The sequence below is a fragment of the Carassius gibelio genome, chromosome B23 (assembly GCF_023724105.1).
Source record: "Carassius gibelio isolate Cgi1373 ecotype wild population from Czech Republic chromosome B23, carGib1.2-hapl.c, whole genome shotgun sequence".
In the NCBI taxonomy this organism is placed as follows: Eukaryota; Metazoa; Chordata; class Actinopteri; order Cypriniformes; family Cyprinidae; genus Carassius; species Carassius gibelio.
In genome coordinates, this window is record NC_068418.1 from 10,715,395 (window position 1) to 10,722,931 (window position 7,537).

The following is a 7,537-nucleotide window of genomic DNA, read 5'->3' on the forward strand; positions in this document are numbered from 1 at the left end:
CGACATTTAATACACAGAGCCATAGTTCACTGACAAGCTACACTATATCGCGTTCATTAGATGATTGAGTCAACTGAATGAATGTAACATGACAAAGATGAATGCACTTTTGGAAGTTGAATGTAAGGGAAATGTCATTTTGGAATTTCTGTGTCTAATGTGATGTTGTTCATGTTCTTGTTCATGATTAAATTTTCTTTTATTGCCGTAATTAATTTATAGAATTAACAAGATGACCCGCTGAACCCGCTGAACCCACCTCTCGCTGGTGGAACTTTGTATTGTGTAATGTAGTCCAGTGAAGGCATGTTCAGGGCGGGTTTTATAGGAGTGCCGCGAGGATACTGGCATGACGCGGCATGATTTCGGCCCCTGTGCTCGAGGTCCGAGGCTATTAGCTCTGTCCGGCTCGCTGTTAGCCCCAGCTTGCACAGAAGACTGTACAGTCGCGAGATGGACGTATGCACATCTTGTCATTTCACAATTGCATATGGCATTAGAGTTTACATATAGTCCTGTTGTGTCTAATATGAATAGACGCAAGCAATTGACAGCTATTGCCAGATAATCAGTTTACCTCTACCATACTTTTAACAGACTTGGATCGTTTGTGATTCTGGCTGTCATCCTTTCTTGCATTGTCTTGAGTCTTCACTTTGACAATTGTAAGCTATATTGTTAGTAGCCTGGATAGCCCACAGTCATTATGCTACAACATATATATATGTTTTGATAGAAAAGTATGCTTTTCTTAAAAATAATAATAATAATAATATATATTAGATAAGCATACTTTTCCATCAAAACATTTTACCAAAAAAGTATAAGATTTAAATACAACAACAACAAAAACACTTATACAAATATATTATATATGGTTACAATATAGAATGTTATAAAATGTTCCAGTTATTATATGCCTTACATATTCAAATACTTTTAGTCTACTGTATGCACACAAATGCAAACAAATCAAACTTAATTATCAAACCTTACAGATACTGTCATCAAATGTCAAAGCAGGTCAGTCACAACCATGCAGCCCATAATTTAACAGCATTTCTTCTGAGACAGAACAGTGTTGAAACGCACACATGTATGTGCATGAAACATGTGATTTGCATGTTGAAACATGCTAATGATTTTCATGTCAGCTTCCAAGCATTTTTTGTTTCTTTATAGGTTTTTTCATTCTTTCCCCATTAGAATAATTTACATGTGCTTGTTTGCTACCAAAATTCCAAAGTTACACTGTCATACCATCATTTTTATAGCATGCTCATCATGAAGCTTGAATTTACACCAAAAGAGACAATTTCTGTATAGCAAGCAGTATAATACAGAAAAATAACAGTTCCACAAAATACATAAGATGCAAAACAGACAGATCCAATTACCTTTGGATATCCTTGTTCTCTCACTATCGTCCCTCTGACCTGCACCAATACAGCCAGACCAAACAAGCTAGCTGGAGCACAAACACTCATGTGCATTATAACAAACTTCTGACAGCTCACGGAAAGCTAGAACCAGTAATACCAGAAGAAGGGAGGTGACTCCAGGGCTAAACAAACACAGCGACATGGCAAGTCAAAGGGAAGCGTGTGGCTACCTATCCTGTTTCTAGAAAACCCATTTCAAAAGAATACCATTGAATCATGATAAGCTATAGTGGATTACATAATAGGGAAGCATCTGGACTACAAGTCCATTTAATTCAGTCTGACATGACCAATGTGATCTTATACAAAGACATTAATGTCTTTCTTCATCTTATAATGGAGTTAATGTTTTAAATGTCGGGATAGGAGACCAAACATCCCAGTTCCATGAGGTGTGTCCCATTATCCAGTCAATTCCCTAAATCCATTCATTATTAAACATTTTCCAGATGTTGACTCACTAACCTATTCGTTGTCCTTCTAAAAACAATAATATTGCAGAGAACACAGCAAAGTAATAAATAAAAATAAAGTGAAAGTTACATTAAATTGCAGAAATATTTAATTTTTATTTTCAAATTAAACTTAGTTAAAAAAATATTACAAGTAATTAAATAATAACATAAAAATATTTAAATCAAGTTTATTTGTATTATTACATTGGGAAATAGTTGTTAGAAGGTAAAACAAATGTGCAATGTGTGCCTAACATAAGAAAAATAAAAGTAAACAACAGCAGAATGCATCTTAAGCATATGAATGAAAAAAAATGCAAATGCTAATGAGTGCCATTTATTTATTTATTTATGAACAAAATGATGCCAGATAACAAAAGACATGAACCATGACCTTACAGTAAATGCAGATTAATTTGAGTGATAAACGCAGCTTGTGACCATCACATTGTGTTTTGTGTTGAATTACTGGCTGCTGAGAGACAACAGATAAGAACAAATTTAGAAGCCATATGCAAATGCATTTATACATTTTTTTTTTATATTTAGTCTATGTAATTGCAATTTAATAAATACATTAAAAAAATCTAAATTCTATATAAGAATTGAAAATAGATATTGAATTAAAATGCAATCAAATAAATTGATAAATAATCAAACCAAATATATAAATGTTATAATCATATATAATACTTTTTTTTTTTTTTTATTAAGTCTATGTTTCATTTCAAGGCCGTTTTCTACAATAAATTATTCTAAATACCATTTAGTACTGGGCTGTTCCCCAGTTCATGTCCAATTCAAATTTGGATAGTAAAGCAAAACCTTTTGAAAACCGCTACATCGCAGTTCCAACAGCGCAATTAAAACCGCCTGTAATGGTCTGTAATACTTCGCTAGTTCATGTTTTATTTCTACAGAATGGCCAGACCTGCTGCCATTTTTGCACGTCTAACCATTCACATAGAATTTAGTCAGCACAGCATTTTTAATGCTAACTGCAGAATTCTGTAAAATGCATCAAGAGTTTCTATCAGCAAGCAGTCATTTAGGATGGCAGGATGGAAAGAGATGATGGGGGCGAGAAAGAGGGAGAGAGGAGCTCTTAATCTGTGCCTCACAGCAACGCAGTGAAAGTTTGGAAGTATCTGGGACAGACAGGAAGAGAGTGACGGAACCTCCCATTCATCTCGCTACCATTCAGAAGCATCCTGGGCTGTCAGCACTCCTGCACAGCACCTTGTCTGCTTTAATCATTTTAATAACACACAGCCAGACAAGAGAAGACCCTCTTATGCAACTACTGCCACATTTCCATACTACTGTATGCAAGTCCACATTAAGATGCAGAGATATTGTAATCTCAGTCTTAGTAGAGGAAGAAAAAAACTAAAAAACTAAAAATGAGATACTACCCTGAGGTAGGGCAAAGCTTAGCCTGATTAAGTGATGTTAGTTTATGATAATATGTGTGGTAATATAAAAACCTCAATGCAAAATACATGTAATTCATTGATATTACAGACCTTTGCCAAATGCACAAAACTAAGGTTTGCTTTAAGAGATCTGGAAGGACTATTTAAAGGAATAGTTCATCCCAGACTTTTAACTTCAAACCATTGCTTCTGGATAAATAAAGCCCATAATACACAATAATGCTTCTTACAGTGAAAAGTCAATGCACTGTTGTCCTCTCACATCAAAATCCATATAGAGAAAAGTTCTAAACATATTTGTTTAGAACTGATTTAGATTGTTTTTGCTTTTTGTGCATACTTCTCTCCTGATTCAGATTAGATGACTTTTTCATTGGAGAAAGCAATATTATGTAAAGATGTTTTTCTTACAAACAGAGCTTTTCGACTTCAAAAGATTACTTGTGGATTATTGGAAAAGTTTTTTTGTTGTTGTTTTTTCAGATGTTTGGACTCTCATTCTGATGGCACCCATTCACTACAAGGCATCCATTGGTAAACAAATGATGCAATGCTAAATTTCTCAAAATCTGTTCCCATGAAGAAACAAACGTATCTACATTTTGGCCTAAGAGTGAGTAACTTTGCATCAAATTTTCATTTTTGGGTGAACTATCCTTTAAAAAATCAACAGCAACAACTTCATTTATGATATAAATATGAATATATTAATGACAAGCACGTTTCACATTCCTGAGGATACATTCACTACAAGGTACTGTATAAGCCATCCAGATATAATATTTTACAATCTGATTTGGCCTATTTCCAAATATAATTAGTATCAGATTTAGTGCTATGCAACATCATCAGATGAAATATGTAAATGAATAAACAGAAGAAGGCTACTGTTTCATTTAGTGCCAACTTCTAAAAATGCAATAAGTATGTGCAGACATCAAATGAAAGGAACTAGGAACAAGGAAAGGATACTTTGATTTGATGATAGACACACGTTACTTAGAGAATACAATGCGAACTGTGAAAGCAGAAATATCAGATCTGGCTTGAGGTCATGAAACCTGCCTATTTAAAAGAATCTCTTCGTTTTATTTCTTCATTTGATGGGTCTGCACTGTCTGTGTACTCAAAACAAGATTATGACTAAGAAACGAATGTTTTGTCTTGATCAGGAGGCCTGAATCAGATTTGATAAACGTTTGGTTCAAATGTATAGAACGGGTGATAAGAATGGGCCTTTTGTAGGATCCTCCAGGACTGGGTTCCAGAGAAGCTGTTCAGTGCTACCCGATAGATGTTTAGGTGCTGCTATGTGTTTCAGATAAGAGAGCTGGATGCATAGCTAGAGAATAACAAGAACCGGATGGTAACTTTGAACTCAAAGCTCCTCGTTTTACGATGGAATTAAGATCATCAGCTGTAAAAATCTGGATGCCAGCATTCTGTCGCAACTTACTGAGCATTTCGTTGCTGATTTATTCCTTTTTTTTTTAAATGATTATCTTCACAACATGTTATGACAGAACGCCACAGCAGATAAACAGGAAACCACGGCCTATTAATCAAAATTCATGCAAGACTCAAGAGTTAAACCCAGATGTGTCTCCACAACACTGAAGAGAAAGATAAATTCAGTGCATAAAATATTTGATTATGGTATGCATTATGTTCTAACCAGGGCATATCCAATTTTTATATTAAATGGTTATAATAGAAATAGAAATATGATCATTTAGAGAAAAAAAAAAGCAATGAAACCGAAGTAGGGTTTCAAAATTTCACTTAATTCTTAATTCACTTGCTGTGTCTTTATAATTAACACATTATTACATAAGAGTATTTTAAATAAGAAGAATAATATTCATTTATGCTCTAATTAAAGAATGATTATTTTATGAAATGATATATTCAAACATTTAGAATTCAGTTATTAAAAACTCAAGATTAATATTGTGCATTCTTTTTCTTGGCCTCATATAACTTTTTTTTTCATCACAATAATTAAAATAATCATAATTGTGTTCACATGCATAATTACATATAATTCTATAAACACTTGGAAATTAATAAATAACTTTGCATTAATATAATTGTGCCACATTAACTATAAAATTCCCATTTTGCAGTTATAGTGGTTTAGAACCGACATACAGTTCGAGTGGCTATTTATACTAACTTCATATAAATTCCAGAAATACCTTAGGTACCTTAAAAATACCTATAATGACCAAAAAATAGCATAATATTGTAGCACTTCCAACAATGCAGTGTGATGTAGTTACTCTGACTAGCCAGGAAGAGAAGGAAATTGTGATTGCAAATGATTGCACAGATACCATTTAAACTGAACTGAATGATATCACTGAATTCAATCATGAACTGCCTTTAACTATCATTTTGCATTATTGACACTGTTTTCCTAATTAATGTTGTTCAGTTGCTTTGACACAATCTTTTTTGTTTAAAGCACTATATAAATAAAGGTGACTTGACTTGACTTGACTTGTTACAACATACCATAAAGGGTTAATGCTGATTAACCACAAGATTAACATTTAGTGATTCTCTAATAAAAGCAACTACTAAAACCCCTTGCACATTTAACCTTTAAGTACTTAAGAAATAGAGCTGCGTTTCCTTTTCTCTGCCAAAGGCATTTAGGTGCCTGTTTACCAGGGGCCACTAGGGCCAATCTATGTCAGGGCCTTGTTGGCCGCTGGCTGGCTGTACTAATGGCTGCCTATGTGAGGAATTATAGCCATGACATGACATGGGAACTCCTTGAAAATGTGTTGGGAACCAGCCGCATTAACATTTTGGAAAGCATGAATGAAAGCGTGTTTGTTCTAGTCTGGGTGGTTTGCTGAAAGACCCCATTAACAGCAGGTCTAGAAGCACTGCAGTGTGTCAGGTCAGACCCAAAGTGAAAGAGAGAGAGAGAGAGAAAAAAAAATAAAACAAAGAAAGTAAGAAAGATGAATAGAGAGGGGGATACTGATGCAGGTGGTAAGGTTAAACAATCACTTAAAATAGAGCCATAAAAAAGTAGCCTAATTTTCCCCATCTATTTCGTAATGATGCGATAAAATGATAGGTGGTAGAGTGGTAGGGTGGGCGATAAGACCAAAATCTTATTACACAATATGAGCAATTTTATTTCACGATAATGATATACATTATATAACAATATATTTATTTTTGCTTTAAATAGGGTCTTTATAATTTTAATCTACATTTTAATTTCATCATTATTGTCACCAGTGTCAATATTACAAAAAATAAACAAACATCTACACGTTAAAGACAAGTAAGGGATTTGAAGTCAGTGATTTAAAAAGAACAAGAAACTAATTTCAAGCAATAGGACAAAAAAAAAAAAAACTACAGTAGAACATATGAGGAATGTTAGTACATACACTATATAAATTTATCAAATGTATAAAAATATTAAATATTATTCAATGTGTAAATTACATAAATGTGATGTGATCTGGGAAAACCTGTTGGATGTCAAGCTTAGACGTTTTCAGGAAATTAAACAAATAGGTTGTATGTAAATTTTTTGTCAAAATTAGGGTTTCATTCAATTATTATTTTATAAAATCTTGTCTTCCTGTTTTCCTAGATCTCATCACAAATATTTATTCTTATTAAAGTTACAAATTAATGATTGAGTCTATGCTTATTGAAAATCATTTAGTCAGGAGCAGTGAGACATTTTCTCTCTTTTGTTATTTGATTAACATGAATGACGGACTGCAGAAATATTAGACTGCTGTCACTTTAAGAGCAGTGCACTTTAAGAGCTTTGCACACTCTTGGCATTCTCTTGATGAGCTTCAAGAGGTAGTCACCTGAAATGGTCTTCCAACAGTCTTGAAGGAGTTCCCCGAGAGATGCTTAGCACTTGTTGAAATATATGACTAAATATGGTTAGAAAATATAATATGGACCAAACCTGAGAAGTCGGATGGGGAACAGTGAAGAAATCCTCTTAATTAGCATGAGAATGAAGCTTTATTTCATCACTACACCTGTCTCTTCCTTTCATTTTACACAGAAACTTGCCTTTGAATAGCATAGTTCAGTCACAATTCTGCTCAGACAACAAAAGAATAGGTGTTACACACTCCAACTCAAAAGGTATTTCTATACCTTTGTCTCAAAATATATTCTAAATGCACGCGTGTTTCAGTGTGTACCT

The 7,537-nt window shown here is 33.7% G+C and overlaps 1 protein-coding gene across 4 annotated transcripts in view; it reads right to left on the reverse strand.

Moving 5' to 3' along the window:
* Positions 1-1,486, reverse strand: part of chl1a (cell adhesion molecule L1-like a) — a 37,849-nt gene extending 36,363 nt beyond the window's left edge. For all 4 annotated transcript variants that reach the window (XM_052594264.1, XM_052594263.1, XM_052594262.1 and 1 more), the window contains exon 1: positions 1,398-1,486. The gene's annotated coding sequence lies outside the window, so the exon portion shown is untranslated. The remainder of the gene's footprint in view (positions 1-1,397) is intronic.
* Positions 1,487-7,537: the final 6,051 nt, after the last annotated feature.